At 34.3% G+C, this 25,027-nt stretch overlaps 1 protein-coding gene across 3 annotated transcripts in view; it reads left to right on the forward strand.

Moving 5' to 3' along the window:
• The window catches only part of EPHA6 (EPH receptor A6), a 970,705-nt gene that overhangs the window by 106,919 nt on the left and 838,759 nt on the right, over window positions 1–25,027 (forward strand). The gene's annotated exons all lie outside the window — the stretch shown is intronic.

Below are 25,027 nucleotides of genomic sequence, written 5' to 3' on the forward strand. Positions count from 1 at the left end.
CTTAAACACAAGTTGATGGCTTCCTTGAATCAAAGTATTTTAAGATTAGCTATTTATTTTATCTTATTTATTAATATTTATTGTGTGTTGTGTTCAAGGGGCTGTTAAAGATGTTATATATTATATAATCCACTGAAAAGAATGCTCACTTTTATTTCTTTTGATTTTTCTGATTATCTGTTCATTATGATTATAGAAAAAAACCAGGATTTGTTAATTTCTTGTGGTGGCTTGCAACTATTTCTAGACCTTTTCTTATTGTTAATTACTAGGAAATATCATTCTGATATTTCTCTCTTACTATTTTATAATTGCCTTATTTTTATTTTTATTTTATTTTTATTTGCATGGATACTGCATATTTTGTATGCATCTTATGCATTGTATGCATGGGTACTCTTAAATACATTTAATATTTAGTAAAAAATGTCAAGTTTTAGAAAAGATATAGATATATTTCACGTTTTTAATTCAACTTTTAGTACTTAATGATTATTTTATTATTGACTTTAAGCTATTCAGTAGCGTCTCCCCAAACTCATATATATATATATATATATATATTTTGTGTAATTTGACAAAATAATTTACAATGGATCTTGAGTTATACAACGTTAGGAAATTGTCAGAAGTTCATAGTACCCTTCAAATAAATAGATTAAGATCAGCTTTTCTTTTCTTTCTCTATGAGTTCATATATATGTTTATAATATACGTTGATGCATTGCTTAGTGATGGGATATGTTCTGAGAAATTGATCATTAGCAGTTTTATTGTATGAACACCATAGAGTGAACATACACAAACCTAGATGGTATAGCTGGTACACATCTAGGCTATATGATACAGCTTTTTGCTTGTAGGCTGGAAACCTGTGTGGCATGTTACTGTATGGAATATTACAGGCAGTTGTAACACCATGGTAAGTATTTGTATATCTAAACATAGACAAGGTACACTAAACCATGTAATATGCACAAATTAAAATGGTATACTGTACAGGAAGCTCCATTGTGATAGTATAGGACCATCACTACATATGCAGTCAGTCACATCATTACGCGGAGCGTGACTGTGATTTAATTCCAAAGGTCCATTTAGACTTATTAACTTAACTAACTACTAACTTTTTCTATATTATAAGAATAAAACTGAATAACAGCAAAGCTTTGCAAAATGTTTCACATAATTTACCAGGGATTTGCCATGCCCTGTCACCAGTGATAGCGTATGACAAAGCAAAGTACTGATCTATAGCTTCTTTATAAACTTGAATTTTACATCATATATTTCTCATCTTTTTTTGTACTTGGATGGCTTATTATTAGTTCTCATTTGAGGTCAGTAGGGCAAAATTACATGTTTTCATATGTTCCCATGCTGATTTTAGTGGTTTTCATTTTATATTCCAGGATATGCTTGTGCTGTTTGTGCTGAGCGCTATCTAGCCATTGTCAACTGAGTGGGTCAAGTAATTGCAATGGAATTTAGGGACAACTAAGTAGGGGAGTTTTTGGATGAGAGGATTTTTTTTAAAGAAGGGGAAGTAGATATTTGCATTCCTCTTAAACTGTTTTAATAATAATAACAACGATTTTCTCTGTGTTCCTGTTAGTGTAAACTGTTGATGAGTTTGAAAGTCAAAGCTATTTGGATTTATTTGGAGGCACTGTGAGATGAAGGGATCATCCTAATCTGGTTTTAAGGGAATAGCTTCATTGGAGTTAATCTGCTATGGGCCAGATAGACAATTTTCAGAGATTTGTAGAGTAGCTGAAGCAGTTGAGAAAGTTAGAGAGCAGGAGCCAAAGGTTTATTTTGCTTTATATTGATTTAATTAGTGAGAAATGTAATCTTTAGGGTTTTAATAATAGATACATAGAGATGTAGACAAATAAATCCCTATGATATTTTTCATGTTAATTTAACTGGTTATTTTGGCTTTCTCCTTAAATTAAAGATAATGTTCGGAAAGATTTTTAAAGATGAGCAGAGAGTCATATTAACGTCTTAGAGAATTTGTTTTTAAACTAATATACTAATTAGTGTAGATGAAGATTATTTGGGCACACCTCTTAGATAAATAAGAAAACAACAATGGTATTTTAATTTCTTAAACTAGTCCAGTAGATTCATAATATTCGAAATCGTTTTTAAAGCTAAATACCAGCAAAAAATTCTGACATAAATAACAACATGTGAGTTACCTTTGATAAAAATCTTCTAATACTAGTTTGATTTTTTTATTTTCTAGTAACTCCTTATCATTGGCATTTGGGGATGGCAATATCCACATAGGAGATTTTAAACTAACTATACAATGTATGTATAATTGTAACAAAAATAAGAGTATGCATCTGGGGTTCACTTACTGAATTTATTTATATTGTACCTTTTTCCAAAAGGATATGAGTCAAATGATCATTACACTGTGTTTGCCGTGTAAATATATTCATAATTTTGAAACTAAATATAGAATAAAGATATTCAAAATAGTACATCTTATGAGAAAACCTTATAGTGCCTTATGGTGTTCAATATATGTTTGTTATATAAATGAATGAATGAAGCCAAAAGACATATTAAGTGAGCAAGTGGAACATCTTGGTCTAAAACTTCAACTTTCTTAACCAGCAATTCTGGGCCAGAATTATAAATGTTGTCTCTGCTTCTGACTTTATGCTTGACCTTAAGCAAGGTTCTGTGTGCCTCTGAGCATATATTTCTTCAGTTATAAAATGTGGGAGTTGGCCTACATGTAATCTAAACTTCCACCTTTCTGTTTGGTGGTGTGACTGGCCATTTGTGCTTACACAGCTGCATAAATAGCTTGTTAATTACTGAGGTTGCCCAGTCTCTGGAAGACTCTGAATGCCAGCATAGTCTTTCTTATTTTAAGCTAAAATTCTGTCTGAGTTGTATATTGTTCACAAATGTACTAGGTGTGCCTTCAAAATATTCGTAGAAATTATTGATGGAAGTAGTATATAAGACAACACAGGGCATTGTGTTACGGTTACATTTTTTTAACAGCTACAACAAAAATAATCCATCTAATATCTGAGGCAGCAAATGTAGAAGTCAGTCTTGATCCCTTTCTACCATCAAATTTTTGCTTCCATTTGACCACTTCCTAACAGTGTAACCACAACTATCTTAGTCCTTGCCTGGCAGTTGCCTGATAATTGATCTGTCTTCTATTTTTTACCCAATATTCCCTGTAGTAGCCATAATGATGCTTTAAAATGAAATTATATCACTGTTTTGTTTAAAACCTGCAATAGCTTTATCTCTTGGAGCAAAATTCAAGGGGCTCACTATTTCTTGGAATGATCCAAGTGACTAAGTCCAGCCTACCTCTCTGGCCCAGTCATCAGTGAAACCCTCTGTTTTTCACTTGGCTCCAAACTGCTCTGGCTTTTTTCCTATTCCTTGAACTTGGCCTTTAAACTTGTTCTTCTCTTTTCTTCAGTCTTTTCTCAAATGCCATTTGAGCAAAGGATTGAATAGGGAGGAAAGGATTGAATGGTATGGGAAGAGGCTTTACTCAACCTGTCCAAAATAACCTTCCCAATTCATTGTTTTATATCCCCTTAACCTCACTTCTTTTCTTACTAGCATTAGTAGCTGTCTGTTTCCTCATATCAGGGCAGGCTCCGTGAAGTCTCTCTTGTTTAACACTGTATGTATAATTTCTGTCCCGTAGGAGTAGAATAACTATTGGCAAGACCATTGTTTTTTCTATAAATAATATTTTATTCCTGTTGCATTTATATTTTGTGCTTCTGAATGCCTTAGGAAATTGTTTACTTTGAAGTATGTATATTCAATACTTTGAAATATAATTGTTTGCTTGAAATATATTGGTGACAGTTTGACTTTTGTATTAAAATCTAGCTGTATTTAGGGGGAAAATGTTAATGGCTATTATATTAAAATATTAGGCTTATAAACACTCAACACACATAGCTGGAATTAATAGTTATTTAGCTATGATTTTATAACTTTTCTGTTTAATCTGATGAGCATATATTATCAGAAAAATTAAGACATCAGGAATAAATTAAATATTTTATTGAAAACTCATATTTTGTGAGTATAGGTCAGAAAGTTGATTCTATTTCTGTTCATTCAAATTAATTTTTTAATATTCAGAAACAGTATAATGCCCCATATTAATCTTTATGAAGTTAATCTCACTTTAATAAAAGAATATGGTTATGTTTTTAATGTGAAAAGGTTTAACTTCTTAAGAACACTATTTTAATAGAAAAAGTTTTGGTAGATATAGTAAAATATAAAAAATACAGACAAGCTTTAACATAGCAGTTACATTTGAGCATGCCCATGGAATACAGCAGGGAATGTGACCTTTAATGGTATTTGTAAAAATTTATTTTTTAAAGCAAAAAAAATATGAAATTAATAAAATCGAAGTTTAACATTTGTTTATACATGGTGCTGGGCAAATTCTTGTCTGTCTCATATCATTACTTATAACTTTTGACATGTTTTAAATATTTTTAATGAAATGGAATGTTTTAAAATAAGAAAATTGGTAATACTTTATCATTTAAATGAATCTATAGCCTAGTAATGGCTGGCTCTGTGTGTAACTTGAATAAGCTTTCTGTTAAAGATAGTGCATTTTTTAAAAACTTTAACTATATTTTAATCTACCTATTTCAGTATATGTATTTAAGTACTTTTCACACATTTTTGGTACTATTTTTCTAAAATTGTTTTATTTTTTACCTTCTATTACCTTTTCACAACTGACAGAATATAGCACTTTAAGTACCTAAGAACTAGAAAAAACATGAAATCTGAAACAGAAAATATCCATCTTAAATAAATTCAGATGATTTGGATTGGATGGAGCATCAATAAATGAAATACACTTAAAGAGAAAAAAAACAAGATTCTCTTTTCAAAGCTTCTGTTCTTTTTAAATTTGCCCTTACTGTCAGTTGCATAAATCTTCTCTCTTTTTCTTGATTAAACTCTATTTCTAATCCTATTCAGTTGGTCAATAAATATGTATATATATATATATATATATATATATATATGCCTTTTATATTGCTGTAAGTGTAGTCTGAATTTCAGTAGCCACCATAGAGAGGCCTGTCATGTTGAAGTGAATAAAATGACTGCAGTAAACATTCTGAGTAAGTCAGGAACTAATTGCCAATCTATAGTAAAACAGCAAGTATGCCATCATGAAATTTGTACCTTAGCAGGAGACATTGAAAAGAAAATAGGAAATTTCAATATTGTGAGAGAAATGCAGTCATGTGAAAAATACTGAAGCTGTGAAATAAAGAGAGGAGGCACCTATCTCAAACTTAGAGTTTAAGAAAGCTTTCTTAGGAGAATTAGCATCTAATTTGGGGACCTGAAGGAAGGGTAGGATTTAGTTAGGCAAAAAGTGGAAAGGCACAGATGTTTCATTTTGTTCATTTTGAGAAAGGGTCTCACTCTGTCGCCCGGGCTGGAATTGAGTGTCACAATTACAGATCACCCTAATCTTGAACTCTTGTGTTTAAGCAGTCTTCCTGCCTCAGCCTTTTAAGGAGCTAGGACTGCAGGTGTGTGCCACCATGCCCAGCTAATTTTTTTTTTTAATTTATAGTGATGAGGTTTCACTATGTTGCACAGGCTGGTTTTCAACTTCTGACCTCAAGTTATCCTCCTGCCTTGGCCTTTCAAAATGTTGGGATTCCAGGTATGAGCCACTGTACCTGGCCTTCTGTAGACATATTCACAAGTCTATAAGAAAGAGAGAGAACATAGTAACATAAAAAATTGAAATATTGTTTAATATGCTAGTGGCATGGTTTTTGAGGGAGAAGCAGTGTAAGGTAGAATTAGAAGAGTCTCCAGTGAAGAATGTGGATTTTAAGGTGGGCGTGGTGACTCATACCTGTAATCACAGTACTCTGGGAGGCCAAGGCATGAGGATCACTTGAGGCCAGGAGTTCAAGGTCATGCTGGACCACATAGCGAGATCCTGTCCACACACACGCGCACAGACACACACACACACACACACAGCGAGAGCCAGTGTGTACACACACACACACACACACAGTGAGACCCTGTCCACACACACACACACACACACACACAGAGAGCGAGACCCGGTGTACACACACACACACACACACACACACACACACAGTGAGACCCTGTCTACACACACACACACACACACACACAAACACAGCGAGACCCGGTGTGTACACACACACACACAGCGAGACCCGGTGTGTACACACACACACACACACACACACACACACACAGAGTGAGACCCTGTCTACACACACACACACGCACACACACACACACACAGCGAGACCCGGTGTACACACACACACACAGCGAGACCCGGTGTACACACACACACACACAAACATACACACACACAGCAAGACCCTGTCTACATACACACACCACACATGGTAACACATGCCTGTAGTACACACACACACCCCACACACGGTGACACATGCCTGTAGTGTGTACACACACACGCACACGGTGACACATACCTGTAGTCCTAACTAGCTACTCAGGAGGCCAAGGTGGGAGGATTGCTTGAGCTTGGGAGGTCGAGGTTGTAGCAAACTATGATTGTGCTACTGTACTCCAGCCAGTGTGACAGAATGAAAACCCGTCTCAAAAAAAAAAATGTGGATTTAATTCTAGGAGAATGACATAATCCAGTCACATTTAAGAAAGATCCCTGTGGCTGTAAATGCTGCTTCATCTTTATATTAGGTACTTTAATTTGTTTTTTCATGGAGGAGCTCTAATTTTCTAAACTTGGTCATATGCCCCTTATATGGTTTTTCTAGCACTGTGACTTAACCTTCGTAGCACATTTTATAATTATAATGAAACAATAAATTGTGAGCTGAGATGCTCGGTGTCTGATTCTACCACCTGCATCATAAGATAGTAAAGATAAAAGTGTCTGGTTTATTGCTGTACTCTCCATGTTTTTTATGTAGTAGTACTCAATAAGCGTGTAATGAAGGAGTAATCTGTAGCAATCTAAGCACCATGAATAAGACAGTTATCAAGATTAATAATTTAGCTAAAGAAAACAAAAATTGTTATTGATTTAACCTCTTTTCTTTCTCATTCTTTCCTTCCTGAATTGTAGATACCTACCTTTTTCTTTTTCTTAAATATCTACTTAATTGTCTTGATTAATGACAAGTGAATGTTAATTTGGTAAAGTTTTAAGTCATGTAAAAATATTTTTTAGGTATAAAATATGGTTTTAGACAACCATTAGTAAATATTACTGTTGTTAAAAATACTATTCCATGATGACAGCACCCACAAATGTACTTATAAAAGTGTCTGCATTCAAGTAGAATCTACTTAGTATTTTGGTTTTCGAAAGGACAAAATTAATTTCGGCTCTTGAAGTTATGGTTTGACCTTAATAGAGATCAAGAGTTCCAGAAAGCCCAAGATAGTAAATTTCATAGACAGTTTGAGGATACCACTTCGTGATCTTTGGCAAAGGCCAGTGACAACATGGCAGAGTTTAGCAGAGAAAATCCTATTAAAGGAGGTATTCTTAAGAAAGAAGAGAAATCTGAGAATCATCTTCTTTGCTAGCAAACTATGAAAACATATATATAATCTAGAGTAAAGTTGTATATTTTTATTATTTTCATACTGTTTCTGTTACTGAGACAGAAATTAAAAATGTGTTGAAGAAAATTATCTACATTATTTTGTGAGAAAAGGAGAAAGTTTTAAGGTAATAAAATCAAAATTTACCAAAATTATATACTCAGATTAGTTATTAAAAGATGGAGAAAATGTTAGTGACAAAAAGAATAAATCTTTATACAGGTAAGTTAATTAAATCTTTTGTCAGTAGTATTTAAATATTCAATATAGGTACCATGATTGAATCTACTTGCTTATTCCAAATTATGGGCATATTAAGGGATGGATTTTTTAAAAGCTAAAATGGTGATGAAATAAGGATATGTCATTTTAAAGGAAAACATAGGAAAAGAAAGTTAAAGTACATGGCAAATAACATTAAAAATGTAAGGAAAATTTCACAAATATTCAAATGTCTGTTTCTTTACTCTTAAGTTGTACATTTCTTTATATGTATTAACTACTTGTATTTTAATGTTAATAAGAGGGTTCATTTCTGTAAGTGGCACATAAAGTAATTTAGGCTATTTTTCTATACCTAAAGTAAGCCATTGTTCCCTAGTGAAAATTATGGAATTACTGGCATAGTGCACAGAAATGATTACAGATTGCTATTATTTGGCTTGAATGGGAGATGATGAGCAGAATAAAATCAAGGAATACATGTTGTTTACCTACTATTTTACCTACACTTTCAAATTTAATTCTCACAAAAATTCTGTCAGTTATTTATTGTTATTCTCCTTTTATAGATAAGGAACCTGAAGCTTACAAAGTGTAAGACAGTATCTTCCATAACATCAGTATCTCTCTTTCAGTAAGTCAGGGTTTAAATAAAAATATGCCTCATTCTCATACGTGTCTTTCCCTTTGTGCCATAGACCTCTCATATGAGGCTGATAATGAGAGCAATTGCAGCAGCAGCAGTAATAATTAGAGAGATAGCACACCCTCACTGTGCTTATTATGTTCCAGGCGTTGTTCCTGGCACTTCGTATAAAGTAATTCTATTGAGCTTGAAAAATAACCCTATGAAATAGGTACTGTTTTGTGCCAGTTTTATAGATGAGAAAAAAAAACCTGGGAAACAGGAGTAACCACCATTGAATGTGTCATATGGATTTGTGTTATTCCAGAGATGCAAAGTCATAAAATGCAGGTCTTTAATAAACCAAAATACTAAAGATGCTTTCCATTTCAATATGGTTTTAAATATATATCATTCTTTTAATAATTTATTATTTAAAATGCTGTTCATTGAGTGCTAAAATGATTATTAAGTATTCAAGTCCTAAAGAAAGAGAAGACACAGAATAGACCAATCCATATTTATGGATGACTAAAGAATGTTGTGAAAATATTTGAGCCTCTTGGTTCCAGGGACATGTAAAAGGAGTAATTAAATTTACCTTTTGATTTAGGATCTTGGGACAGGGCCTTTGGAAGGTGATCAGCGTTATAAATGCATGTCTAACTGGAAACAGAGGGACTTCCTGATACCAATCTATGTAAAACAGAAAGAAGCAATAGCATAATTGACAATTCTCATAATTATAAATGCAGGGAGCGGCTATCTCCTTTGGGCATCTCCTTTTGGTTTGGCAGCATCTTTACTACTTTTGTTAATATGGTACTATTGTTAGCATTAAACGTCAGGTTAATAAAGACCCTAATGGACTTACTGGACATTTGAGAAAAACATGGCTGTAATACAGGTGGGGTGCAGAAGTGATTGTGGTTTTCGCCATTGAAAATAATGGCAAAAACCGCAATTACTTTTGCACCAGTCTAATAGTTTTGAAGAGACTCATAGAAAAAACAAGGAGCCACAGAAAGAGAAGCAGAAAAGATAGGGCCCAGTGTGGCGTGAGTAATGAGCATATTGAAAGAGCCGCACTCAAAGGTAGGAAGGAAGTTGGGCCTCATATCACAGATTACATAGAAGGTTATTCTTTTGATTGAAAAGATTTATTAGTACTGAGAATATCATTATTATATGTCTTCAGAACAAAGTGCCATGAGTTCAAAATACTTGTCCATCAGAAAATATAAGAAGCCCAAGCAAATGGCAAAGACCTAATTTGAATAACAATAAAATTTGCAGAATGAGAAATCAAATATTTTATTCATTGACTTATGTAGTCTAATGCCTGGTAATCTCCAAAGTGTGAAAGATTTAGTATTTGTGAATCACTGCTATGCTCTCAGTAGACTGTAGTTTTTGTAATCGCAGCTAAATAATTTGCTTTTCTACAAATCTCCATTAATTTTCCTACATAGTATATTTTAACAGTTTTTTTCCATAGCCAGAATATTGTTCATATTTGCAACCCAGTTAACACATCCACAAATACACATTTTTTGGCTGGGCATGGTGGCTGATGACTGTAATACTAGCACTTTGGAAGGCTGAGGCAGGTGGATCACCTGAGGTCAGGAGTTCAAGACCAGTCTGACCAACAAGGTGAAACCCCATCTCTACTAAAAATACAAAAATTATCTGGGCATGGTGACAGGCACCTGTAGTTCCAGCTACTCGGGAGTCTGAGACAGGAATTGCTTGAACCTGGGATGTGGAGGTTCCATTGAGCAAAGATGGCATCACTGCTCTCCAGCCTGGGTGACAGAGTGAGACTCTGTCTCAAAAAAAAAAAGGAAACCGTTTTCTTTCTCTTTCATTCTAGTTTTTATTTTTCTCCCCAATACAATAGAAATGCAAAACACCGTTGAAAAAGCTAAGCTTCTTGAGGTCTCCACCTTCCCATCTCTGCAGGAGGCAGTAGTCTGCTCCTATGCACAGTCCATCACTGCTACAACCTACAAACAACTACCATTTGAGAAAAACTACTGCACTAAGGCTATCTATAACCAAAGAATTCATACAGAAACTTGGACCCTAAAAGCACCCAGAAGCAAAGCCAAACAATCCTACCCAACATTCATTGCATTCACACCTTGAAAGGGAAACATATGCCTCACCAAACAAAAGTAAATTCAAAAATAAGAAGTAAGAAGTGACAGCCTCCCCAGCTGAGAAGGAACCAGTGTAAGAACTCCAGCTTCATGAAAAAATGTTATTATGACACCCCCAAAGGATAACATAGGCTTCATAGCAGTGGATCCTAAGCAAAACAAAAATTCAGAAGTGACAGATAAGGAATTCAGAAGATGGACTGTAAGAAAGCTCAGTAAAATCCAAGAGCAAGTTGAAAACCAGCAACAAAACTTATGTCTAAAAACACGTGAAACATTACTAACCCTTACTACTTGATATTTTCTGTATTTTTAGTATCCTCCCTCTACCCCATCCCACCTTGACAATCATGACACACTAAATTATTTTAATAACCTGATCATGATGAGATTTTCATTTCAGAAACATTAGAACACAAAAAAGGATTATACTTTGTAGATAGCAAAAAGTATCTATATGCTAGAGATTTGCTCATATGCTAGAGGTTAAAATAGATTTTTGAAGGGAAAAAGCAATCAATGGCATATTTTCCAACTGGATAATATTATATTCTAAGTTTATGCATTAAACTTTGATGATCTGATGTTATTAAACATGAAAAAATAATACTTTTAAATTCTTTGCTTTATGATTTAAATAGTTGTGTTATATTAAGAGAAGTTGTACTGTCAGTGACAGTTAATATATAAAGGAGTTACTTTTTGGATAAAATTTCTTTACATTATTATTCCTTAACCATTCAGTGATGGAAGGCAATGTGTAAGGCAGCAAAGAGATAGGAGTAGGGAATGCATTTGAAATCATATACACTGCAATTTTATATTGTGGGACCTTTTATAAGGCTGTTTATAATTGAGTTTTAATACTGTTTTATTTAAAGTAATTTGTAGCTGTTTTTAATAGTATTTTATGGGAAAAATATGCATTTAAAACTTGGGCTGTAAGTATGTACAAAATATACAGGAAGATATCATTGTATTTTTTAAAAATACATGCTTGAGGTATGTGCTAGAAACTCTTTGCAAAGGGATTTTGATACAGAGCATTTTGTACAAGCTCTCATAAAGAAAGTTAATGTTTGAGCTTCAAAGCAAATGAGTAAATGAGCAGAAAACTTATACAATTTCATTTTAGTTCTAACCTATTTGAAAAAAAAATTATAGCTATAAAACTTAAATTGTTTATATCACTGAGACAAACTGTAATATTTTATACAATCTATAGCAGAGAAATTAGTTTATTTTAAAATCTTATAATCGAGTGTCTTATAGTTAAGCATAAGTTGTCATGATTTCTTTAATATCTTCAAAATTAACTACAAAAGCAAATTTTATAGTTAACATAAAATCAAATGTTACTTTTATTGACTCTATTATTCATAACTAAAATGTGGGCAACCATGAAACATAGCCACTTTTAATAAATGGGTAATGGAAAAAAGTATCTTTGCTATGTTGCATGATATGTTGTACTTTTAATGTTAATATCAGTAGAAATAAATAGATCATCTGTTAGTATACTACAGGGAAAACCAGGAAAATATGAAGCATCATGAGCTTCAACATTAGAAAAACTTTTCAAGAATGACAAAAGGACATAGATTTAAGCTTGAGAACGTGGATTAAATATACACATGTGTGCATAAAATGTAAAATAAAAGAAGCTTTAGGAAGAATTCAAGTAAAGTTTGTGACAGGGTAATAGATTCCATAGAAATTCATAGAAGTACATTGATACTACCTACAACGGAATGTTGTCTCTTGCTTAAAAATGACTCATTTAGTTACTTCATTTAATTTAGCTTTAGGGAATATTTTTTATATTTATATCTATTTCAATAAGAGAAACCATCTTTTTTCAGTCTACTGAGGCAGAGGTTATAATTGAGTGTAATAACTTTTAGATATTGGATACTATTTAAAGTTTAGCTATAGAAATCTATGCCTTTAGCCAAAGTAGAAATATGTGTCCATCTCTAAGAATACTTTTCTTAATATTTCTTTATTTGACAGATCACTTTGCTGCAAGCTTTTTGGGCTATTAAGTACAGCCGGATTTTTTTCTTTATTTTTCATCCTGTTAGGTCCAAGAATGATTTAACTTTACAGGAGGAGAAAAGGAGTGCACAAAAATCATAGTACATTTTTTAGAGCATATCGCAGAAGTTTGAAGTCCTCCCTTGCTATTACCCAGTTATTTTATTCTGCTAATGAATTAAAAACAGTTCTAAGTATTAGAGTAAAACCTAAAATCATGTGCTTCTAGAACAAACAACAGGAAAATCAATGACTTTGAAGTAGGCAGAGACTTCTTAAGGACTACTCAAAATACTTGCATTACAAGTCAAGTTAGTGAAATAAGAAAAAGGGCAAGAGAAGTCAATTTTATGTTTCGCTTTTAATCAAAAGTGGTTGTTAAGGGAAAACGTTAATAACCTTTAGCGGACTATTTTGTGTGTCTGTGAGTTTTCTTTTTTGGTGGCATCTCTTCCTAAAACCAAAGATTTTTGAATTTAAACTTAAGATGAAATCAATTGATAGAAAGTGAGACTAATCATGGAAAAAGGAAAGGTGCGGCAGATTTAAGGGCATAACATTCATCTGCTTATGAGAAAAATGCCCTTTTATTATACTGCAGTGTAGGGAAAGTAGCAAAAAATATTGAGTAAAATGAAAACCTGCGTTAGTTTATTCAGTGCACAATGTATTTACTGAATGTTTAGTGCCAAAGACCTGCTTTTCAGGGGTTCTTAAAAGGTGATGTCAAAATTATCTTGGTCAATTAAGTTCTGTTTACAAAAACCAACCAGTAAACATATTTGTATTTAGATCCTTTTATTGATATGTAAGTCTTTTTTTTGTCATTTAATTATTTGTATTACAGAAACCTGTAAGGATTGTGTGTGTGTGTGTGTGTGTGTGTGTGTGTGTGGGTGTGTGTGTATGTAAACCTATAACTCATCATATTTTAATATGTATATAAACTTTAGGATGTGTATATGTAAATCTGTATATTTGTGTGTTTCAGGGAATCCTCCCACTTATTTAAATAACTGCATTAAATGGGCTTGAACTTGAATTTCTTGTTCTCTGCAATGAAAATTTAAATAATTGGAATTCACAGACATCATAGAATAGAAATAATTTGTTCTAGTTTTGAATAGAATTTGAAACACTAGTTTATGTAGCCTTCAAGAAGAGAAAATTGTATTTAATCCAACATTGTATAGATTATCAAAGGATACTGCAGGTTATCTTTGTCCAGAATTCTTTAAGACCATTAATTACCTGTGTAAGAAACGAGTTAATTCTCTGGCAGATATCTAAAAATACTATCTTTGTTTAGATTAATTATGTTATACTTTATAACTGAGGAGCATACATATAACTATATCTCAAAAACTATTTAGAACAATATATATAGCAAAAACTCAATTATGGTAATTGCCGTAGTGGCATATGTGATTTTAATTTTCATTCATTATTGGCAGTATAGTATTACTTCCTGAAAGTCACTAAATGAAAATCAGTAAATGCTTATTTTTCTTTTTCATATCATACATGGAGCATATTAATTAGATACACAAATCATTTGACAGTTTTATTCATGATATTAATACTTTTCAAATATATATGTTTGATAAAACATTTTTTAAAACTTAAAAAGTATCCAGAAAACTTAAACATAAGCATTTAAATCACGTATTTTAATGAGTATTGCCTTTGTTCTAAAGTATGTTGTTAAAATAGTCATGGTTATGAATTGATACAATCTCTCAGTGCCTTCATGAAGTTCCCTTCAGCGTAAATGACTGAAGAATATGACATAAATTAATTTTCAGGGATAGTTTTGAATTTTTTTAAAAATAAATACCTTTTTTTTTATGACAGAATCTGACTCTCATCCAGGTGGAGTACGGTCATGTGATTCCAGCTTATTGCAACCTCTGCCTCTGGGTTCAAGCAATCTTCCCACCTCAGCCTCCCAACTAGTTGGGACTACAGGTGTATGCCACCATGCCTGGCCAATTTTTGTATTTTTAATAGAGAGGGGGTTTCACCATGTTGGCCAGGTGGGTCTCAAACTCTAACCTCAGGTGACCAGCCCACTTCGGCCTCCCAAAATGCTGTGACAAGCATGAGCCACTGCACCCAATCTAAAAGATTTAACTTTTGATGACTTTTATGGGTGTATTTGTGATAACGTAGAAACCAGCTTGATGGGGCTGATGTGACAATTTAAATATCTAGAAGAATAATGTGAATCAACAAGTTGATTGAAACACATTAATTATATTAAAATCCACAAGTCTACCGTAATATCTACAGAGAGAAAGAAAAAGATAATGCCAAAACAAAAAGCCTTTTTTAAGAAAAATATTAGCTATTATACCAAATCTTTACCCTGAAAATTTGTAATTAAAGAAAGAATTAAAAACATATATGTTCATTTTCTAGTAGAAACTCTATTTCTGGTTAACCAGATGGTTCCAGTTGATGAGAGACAGTATTCATTACAGAAAATGCCTCCTGCTAAATAAAGAAGTAATGATAGAATTAGAAACCACCATTTTCAAAACCTAACAGAATAATTAATTCAGCAAAGATTGTCAAAGAATGGTAAAATCACTAAGTGAAATGTTTGAGGAAAAGAACTGTTCAGATTAGAAAGGAAGAAACAACCAAATGCAAGATGTAGACCTTGATTGGATAGGTAAATTTGAAAATACATTTTTCAGATAACATTAATCCATATCAGTTTTATCATATGTGAAAGTGTATTATGGTTATATAAGAAACTGTATTTTTCAAAGAGTCTGACTAAAGTATTTAGAATTAAAATGTTATATCTAAAATCTAACAAATGATAAAAATGTATAATATTTGTAATTATTAAATCAAAGCAATACAATTCATTCAACTTTTTTTTCCAGCTTTTAAGTTCAGGAGTATATGTGCAGGATGTGCAGGTTTGTTACATAGGTAAATATGTGCCATGGTGGTTTGCTGCACAGATTATCCCATCACCTATATATTAAGCCCAGCATCCATTAGCTGTTCTTCTGGATGCTCTCTCTCTCCCCAAGTCCCACTTCACAGGCCCCAGTATGTGTTGTTTCTCCACGTGTCAATGTGTTCCCATCATTTATCTCTGACTTATAAGTGAGAACATGCAGTATTTGATTTTCTGCTTGTGTGTTAGTTTGCTGAGGATAATGGCTTCCAATTCCATTCATGTCCTGCAAAGGGCATGATCTCATTCATTTCTGTGGCCGCATAGTATTCTGTGGTGAATATGTACCACATACTCTTTATCTAGTCTATCATTGATGAGCACTTAGTTTGATTCCTTGTCTCTGCTATTGTGAATAGTGCTGCAGTGAACAAATGCATACATGTATCTTTATAATAGAATGACTTATATTCCCTTGGGTATATACCCATTTATGGGATTGCTGGATCAAATGGTATTTCTGCCTCTAGATCTTTGAGGAATTGCCACACTGTATTCCACATTGGTTGAACTCATTTACACTCCCACCAACAATGAAAAAAACATTTCTTTTTCGCTACAGCCTAGCCAGCTTCTAATATTTTTTGACTTTTTAAATAATTGGCATTATGATTGGCATGAGTGGTGTATCATTGTGGTTTTGATTTGCATTTCTCTAATGATCAATGATGTTGAAAAGTTTTTTCCATATAACTGTTGGTAGCATGCATGTCTTCTTTTGAGAAGTGTCTGTTCATGGCCTTTGCTCATTTTTTAATGTTTTTCTTTCTTTAATTTTTTAAGTATCTTGTAGATACTGGATGTTAGACCTTTGTCACACAGACAGATTGCAAAAAAGTTACCTCTTCTCAAGAAGTGTTTGACTTATGAACATTTCTGTGGAAAATGAGTTTTGCTTTTCCACCACATTTTCAGGCTGCAAATTTTCTAAACTTTTTTATTCTTTTCTTTTAAACATAAGTTCCGGTTTCAGATAATCTCTCTCCAGTTCAAAGTTCCACAGATCTCTAGGGCGGAGGCAAAATACTGCTAGTCTCTTTGCTAAAGGATAGTAAGAGTGACCTTTGCTCCAGTTCCCAATTATTTTCTCATCTGGCTCTGACCACCTCAGACTAGACTTCATTATCCAAATCATTATCAGATTTTGGTGAAAGCCATTCAATACATCTCTAGGAAGTTCTAAACTTTCCCTCATCTCCCTGTTACCCCGTTCCAAAGTCACTTCCACATTTTCAGGTTATCTTTATATCAATGTCCCACTCTGGTACCAATTTCCCGTATTTGTCCATTTTCATACTGCTATAAAGATATTACCTGAGATTTAGTAATTTATAAACAAAGGAAATTTAATTGACTCACAATTCTACATGGCTGGACAGACCTCAGAAAACTTTCAATCATGGCAGAAGGGGAAACAGATACATCTTACATGGCAGCAGGCAAGAGAACGAATATCTGTAGAAGGAACATCAAACACAGAACTGTCAGACCCCATGAGAACTCAGTCACTATCAGGAGAACAGCATTGGGGAAATCACCCCCATGACCCAGTCACCTCCCCCAGGGTCCTTCCATGGACATGTGGAGATTATGTAGATTATAATTCAGATGAGATTTGCATTGGGACACAGAGCCAGACTATATCAGTTCTCTAGTCCTTTTAGTTGTGATATTAGGTTGTTAGCTTAAGATCTTTATAGCTTTTTGATATGACCATTTATTGCTATAAATTTACCTCTTAACAGTGCTTTAGCCGCATTCCAAAGATTCTGATATATTAGCTCTTTGTTATCATTAGTTTTAAATAACTTGATTTTTGCCTTAATTTCATTAATTACCTAAGAGTCATTCAGGAGCAGGTTGTTCAATTTTCATGTAATTGTGTGGTTTTGAGTGAGTTTCTTAATATTTAGTTCTGACTTGATTACATTGTGGTCTGAGAGACAGTTTGCTAGGATTTCAGTTCTTTTGCATTTGCTTTGGAGTGTTTTACTACTGATTATGTGTCAATTTTAGAATAAGTGCTATGTGGTGATGAAAAGAATGTATATTCTGTTATTTTTGGATGGAGTGTTCTGTAGACATTTATGAAGTCCACTTGACTCAGAGCTGAGTTCAGGTCCTGAATTTTAATTTTCTCTGTTGATGATTTGTTTAATATTGTCAGTAGGGTGTTAAAGTTTCCCACTATTATTGTGTGGGAGTCTAAGTCTCTTTGAAGGTCTCTAAGAACTTGCTTTGTGAATCTGGATGCTCCTACGTTGGGTGCATATATATTTAGGATAGCCCTTCTTGTTGGATTGAACCCTTTACCATTATGTAATGCCCTTCTTTGTCTTTTTGATCTTTGTTAGTTTAAAGTCTGTTTTACCAATATTTAGGACTACAACCCCTGTTTTTTTCTGTTTTCCATTTGGTTAATTATCTTCAATCTCAATATTTTGAGTCTTTGTGTACCTTTGCATGTGAGATAATCTCTTGAAGACAACATATGTGGGTCTTGGCGTTTTATCCAACTTGAAGATGACATACCAGTGGGTCTTGGCTTTTTACTCAAAAGCCCAAGCTGTACCTTGGCCTCTTTTTGCCATGACTGGAGCTGAAGTGGTTAGGATTTAGGCTACTAAGTCCTGCAGCTATTCTATGTCTTTTAATTGGAGCATTTAGCCCATTTTCTTTTAAGGTTAGTATTTTATATGTGGATTTGATACTGCCATGATGATGCTAGCCAGTTATTTTGCAGACTTGTGTATGTGATTGCTTCATAGTGTTGCTGCTTTGCATCCTGCAGTGTGTTTTTATAGTAGCTGCTAATGGGTTTTCCTTCCATATTTAGTGCTTACTTCAGGAGCTCTTGCAAGGCAGATCTTGTTATGATGAACTCCCTCGGCATTTGTTTATCTGAAAAAGATTGTATTTTCCCTCAGTTATGAAGCTTAGTTTGGACAGATGTGAAATTCTGGGTTGGCAATTTTCTTTTTTAAATATTGGCCCCACTCTCTTCTGGCATGTAGGGTTTATGCTGAGAGGTCTGCTGTTTGTCTGTTGGGCTTCCCTTTCTAGGTGACCTGGTCTTTCTTTCTGGCTGCCCTTAACATTTTTTCTTTCGTTTTAACCTCTGATGATTATGTGCCTTGTTGATCTTCTTGTGGAGTATTTTACTGGGGTTCTTTTCATTTCCTGAATTTGAATCTTGGCCCCTCTTGTTAGGTTGGGGAAGTTTTCCTGGATGATATTCGGAAGTGTTTTCCAAGTTGGTTCCATTCTCCTTGTCTCTTTTGGTACCCCAAGCAATCACAGGTTCAGCCTCTTTACACAGTCCCATATGTCTCAGAGGTTTTGTTTATTACTTCTTTTTTCTCTGTTCTTGGCTGCTTTTCTTATTTTAGAAAGATATTCTCAGGCTGAGATTCTTTCCCCAGCTTAGGCTCCTCTACTTTTAATACTTGTGATTGTGTTGTGAAATTTTTGTAGTGTGTTTTACAGGTCCAGCAGGCTAACTATCATTCTCTCTAAACTGGCTATTCTGGCTGTCAGCTTCTGTATTGTTTTATCATAATTCTTAGCTGCTTTGCACTGGGTTACAATATATTCCTTTAGATCAGCAAAGTTTGTTATTACCTACCTTTTGAAGCCTATTTGTGTCATTTCAGCCATCTAAGTGTCAGCTCAGTTCTGAGCCCTTACTGTAGAGGTGTTGCAGTCATTTGCAGAAGGGGCATTCTGTATTTTTGATTTTTCAGCATTTTTGTGTTGATTTTTTATCATCTTTTTGGGTTTTTCTACCTTCAGTCTTTAGGATTGCTGACCTTTGAATGGGGTTTTTGTGAGGTCTTTTGTATTGATGTTGTTTTCTGCTTGTTTTTCTTTTAATAGACCACCCTTCTGTAGGTCTGCTGCAGTTTGCTGAGGGTCCACTCTATACCCAAGTTGTCTTAGATTTTCCAGTACCTGCAGGTATCATCATTGATGGCTGTGAAACAGCAAACATGGCAGCCTCCTCCCTCTGGAAGCTCCATCCTGGGGGAGTACTGATTTGTTTCCAGCTTGAACATTCCTTTAGGAGGTGGCTGGAGACCCCTATTGGGAGGTCTCCCCCATTCAAGAGGAATAGGATCAGTAACCTGCTTAAAAGAAGCTGTCTGGCCAGACATGGTGGCTCACACCTGTAATCCAGCACTTTGAGAGGCTGAGGTGGGCAGATCACCTGAGGTCAGGAGTTTTAGACCAGCCTGGCCAACATGGTGAAACCCCGTCTCTAGTAAAAATACAAAAATTAGCTGGGTGTCATGGCAAGCACCTGTAATCTCAGCTACTTGAGGGATTGAGACAGGAGAATCGCTTGAACCTACGAGGTGGAGGTTACAGTGAGCCAAGGTTATGCCACTGCACTCAGCCTGGGTAAGAGTGAGACTCTGTCTCAAAAAAAAAGAAAAAAGAAAAAGAAAAGAAAAAGGCTTCTGACTGCTTTTTGGTAGAGCAAGTGTGCTGTTTTTGAGTTCCCATCAGCCCTGATTGTTACGGGCTCTCCACAGCCCAAAGGCTGGAATGACTGAGAAGCCAGAACAACCAAGATGATGGCCCGTGTCACCTCCCAGCTGCTTTGTCTTAGATGGAAATTGGACCTCTGTCCATAGAAAACTGGCCGAGTCCCAGCTGAAGCCCTGGCTGGGAGGTCCCACCCAGTGAGGAGGAATGGATCAGCGTCCTGCTTTAAGAAACAGTCAGCTGCAATCTGGTAAACCAGCTGCGCTTCACTGGGGAACCCTTTCTTGTCTGGACTGTTCGGACTCTCAAAATCCAGCTGGCTGAAATGGCTGAGTCCACGTAACCACAAGACGGTGGCCACACCTCACCACAGGTGCTCCGTTTTGGGTAGAGATCAGGGTTCTGTCTACAGAAAACTGGCTGGGCTGGCTGAAGCCTGGCTGGGAGCTCCCACTTAGTGAGGAGGAATGAATCAGGGTCCTACTTAAAGAAGCAGTCTGGCCATGATGTGGCCAAGCGGCTGTGCTGCACTAAGGTGACCTTTTAGACTGTTTGCACTCTCCAAAGACAGCAGGCTGGAATGACTGAGTCAACCAAACTGATGAGATGGTAGTTGCCTTTTCCCCTGGGGAGCTCCTTCCTCTCTCAGACAGGCCCCACCCTGTCGCAATTAGCTGGCTGGAATATCCAGCCAGTGAGTCCTACCTTGTGAGGTGCCATAGAAGCGGGGCCCTCAGAACACCGCTGCTGGGCTCCCTGGATTCAGCCCCTTTCTAGGGGTGTGCATGGACCTGCCTTATCAGAGTCCCACACATGGTCGTTAGGGATCCTGGAGCCAGAGTATGTGAAGCTGCTGGGTTTGTGTGTGTGCCTGAGCAGCTGCTCTGCTGGGACTCCTCACAGTCCTGTGTGTTGGACGTAGGCCCACATGGCCTGGGGTCATGAGGGGATCTTCTGATCTATGGGTTGCAAACATCCATGAGAGGAGATTGGTTTCCCCAGGAGGGTCATACAGTCATTCACTGCCTCCCTTGGTTGGGGGTGGGAGTTCCTTGGCTCTGCGTTGTTCTAGGGTGGGTCATTGTCCTACCCTTCTTTCCTTCATTCTCTGTGGATTGAGTTATTTGCCTGATCAGTCCCAATGTGAGAACCTGGATATTACAGTTGAAGGTGCTATATTCATTCACCCCTTTCATTTCTCTGTGTGAGTGCTGTGGACTGCAGCTGCTTCTAACTGGCCATCTTTGCCCCGTCATGTACTTCATTCAACTTTATTTTCTTTGTTTATCCTTTACTCTTTGGGGAGAAAATTTTTGAAATATTTTAAAAATACAGAATGTACTTCAATTATTCAGCCTACCTTTTACATTTACTTTACCAACACCCTTTAAAAAGAGAGAACTGGTTTTCTGTTATTTAACATATATTCACATTACTTAAACCATACACATTAGAAATAATGAAAAATAATTATGAATATTCAGTAAAATTTATCTATAGGATCTAGAAGGCATTAAATTGCCTTAGTATGTTTTCTGCTATAATCAAACCCAGGTTCAGCTGCCCACTGCTTGAAAGCCAGACAGGAAGCACAAGGGTTAGTGGGAAGGAAAGCAGATTTATTTGGAAAGCCAGAGAGTTAGCAAACTGAGCAGACGGTGGACTGTAATCACAAATTAGTTCACCACCATCTCTAAAATGCATGATTGTAAAAAGTGGTGTGTATTTTTTGGATATTTTAAAGTTTTACAAATATTTTAAATGTATATGTATTTGAAAAATATTAATGTCATAAAAACATGCAAAATTATTTAGTTATATGCTTCTCTATGTATGATCTGAAAAAAATTTTAATGTACTGTAAGTGTATTAAAGTGAGACTTAGTATAGGAGACATACAGGAGTGGTGTAGGGTGCAGTCTGTGTGTCGTTGTTCCAAAGGCTTATCTTGGGTAATCCTCCATCTGGATGTAAGTATGGCATTGTTTTCACTTCAGCCCCTTGGTGGTAGACTAATTTTTTGCAACTCCCCTTAAGAAGGAGGTTTCCTCAATCAAGGATCCATTCCTGGTTTGTTTTGAGATTAGCCTCTGGAATTTCCTAAGCAAGGATATAACTGATAAGAACATACTGACAGAGGGAAGTGTCTAGAGAGGGACAAAGGATGAAGAAGGGGTGAAATGGGAGGGAAAGAAGAAAAAGTAGGTGATTAAAATACACTTTAAAAAATGAGGTTGCGGTTATATTCCTTTTACTTATAATATGCTCTTGTATTTCCAAGTTTCTAAAATTGCAGGCCTTTGTTATTTACCTAATTAGTTTTTAGCTAAATATGTTTATAAAAACTTTAAACATTTTCATGATTTTAGAATGCAGACTTGGACACAGGCAAATATCTGAACAGCAAATAGTAACTTTTCTTAGAATTTTCCTAACTCTACTTTGATTTCCAAAGTTCTGCAAGTGAAATTAGTTATAACAGATTTCTCTTGTAATTGTAATTTCATTAACACCATATAAGAAATGGGAAAGTAAGAAAGATTCATGATCAAATTGCAAATCACCGTGAAAGTACAAGACAGTTTAGAATATTAGAGTTTCTTAGAAGAATAATTTAGCTTCAAATTTTAAGGACACAGTGTAAGTTTATTATTGTAAATTTTCAAGTGAAATAGGAAAGTTTTATATGTGACACAAATAGTTGTGAATTGAGGAATAAGCGAAGAGAGTATGGGTATTGAATGTGTTTTGGATAACATAAAGAACATGATGATTATTCCGCTATGTAAGAAGAAATGACCGAAGAGTAGTTGTCACTATTTGGAAGAAATGGCTTTGGTATTTTATGACTCAATTTTTGTAACAATTGATGAAAAAGGCCCTGAAGTGATTTAGGGTGATAGTTATTTAATGTACCAAATAAATAAGTTTGAGATTTATTACAACCAAAATCATATTATTTACTGATATTTTTACAAATGTCTGAAAATATGGCATTTTTGGTTTTTACACATTCTGCCTCTCTTACACACACACACACACACACACACACACACACACACACACACCCTTTTTAGGGAGTTTGATTTTCTTTAAACAGCTGAGTTTATGCAAGTAATTTTTTTCAAGGAAAGAACTTTTGCAAAATGAGTCTTAAGTCAGTTATATGAACTTTATAAGGATCAATAACAATTTGAAATATTTTCTTAAACAAACCGAAGACATAAATGTTACTTACATCCAAATAATCCACTGATTATAAAGCTTTAGATATACATCACTGCTAGTAGTTACTCAAGGGCTGAGGTCCGTGTGTTCATAGGTGTTTATCATAGACAGCTGTCTCTAACCATACTTTCAATTGAGCATGTTTTCTGAGTATTCAATGTTAAATTATTTTTGTTAAATGTCTGCAATATTATGTTGGTGAACACCTTCACATTAGAAGTTTCTGTCATTAAATAATAGACTTTTCGCTACAATATCATATTTTTCATGCTAAAATAAGGTATCAAAAGTTTCATTTTAAAAATATGAAATACATTGTTCTGTTCTAATGGGTTTTATCCACAGGGACGAGTAAATGTGCACATATTTAAGCCACAAAGAAGGCTGTTCATAAATAGACTACTTCTCTTTGACTGAGTAGACCATTTTTATTTTAACTTAAATGTCCTGGGAGGTAGTATCAATTTCTATCAGATTTTTATTCCTTGCAGATTTAATCTTCATTTCCATTTTTAGAGTTTATCCTTTATGATCCATTTTTATTTTACCTTATACCATTATTATTAAATAAATTATACTAATATATTTGGTATTTTTTATTTTAGTTGTAAATTACCACTTTTATAAGTGATAATTTGTTTTCAGAACTATTTTTTCTAACATACCTTATTAACCATGGTTTTAAAATAATCAAATACGAATTTCTAGAATTATCAGACAAAATATAATAAGCAGAAATAATTGTTTTTATTGGTTTTGTGTTTTGTTAAGCAAACTACCTATTGGTTATAAGTTTACCCTATGTATAACTATGTTATAGTAATATGGCAAGTGGCTACAGGAATATTTGTAAAATTTATATTATTTACATTGTTTACAATATTTTCAAATATTAGTGGTTTATGTAAAATTATAAATTAAGAGGGGATAATTAGAAAGTCCAATGAAATTTAAATAAATATTCACAAATTAAGTACCATAAAATAATCAATTCAAATGTCCTTTTCATGAAAGACTGTCAATCCTAAATATGAAAACAGAGTTAGAAAAAACATCCTTTAAGTATGATAACTTTAAATATTACCTTTGCTCCTAACATTATAAAATTATCTTCTCCATTACTTGTTTTTAATATACTATTATAAAGAAATAGGGATGTGATATTTATTTTTATATTAACTTTCAATCATAATATACAGATTCAAATATTGGTTCTCTAATATCTACCCAAGCCTTATACGAGTTTAAATGATCCAGTAGCACTAAGAGCATTTAGATTAATGGTTACTGTTTTAGCAACCTCTCTTCTTTGAATACTTACTACCATGTTCATTTTCACTAAACCCGAAGACAATACGCCAACAACATTTTAATATATTTTAGAAATAAACTATAACTAAATTATCAGTAGGTTAACTACCGGAAAGATAGCCAATACTGTGGAAAAATAAAATAAAAATATATTTTTATCTTCCAATTAATGACTGATTATTTGAACAAATTAAGAATGATTAATAATTCCAGAATATAATATTATCTTTTCCATGCCAGGTTAAAAATATAATTTGTGATATTTTAATTTTGATTAAACATTTACACATATTTTAACTATTATATAAATATATT

This window comes from Sapajus apella, unplaced genomic scaffold (genome assembly GCF_009761245.1).
Source record: "Sapajus apella isolate SASKATOON/1434 unplaced genomic scaffold, GSC_monkey_1.0 scaffold8, whole genome shotgun sequence".
Taxonomy (NCBI): Eukaryota; Metazoa; Chordata; class Mammalia; order Primates; family Cebidae; genus Sapajus; species Sapajus apella.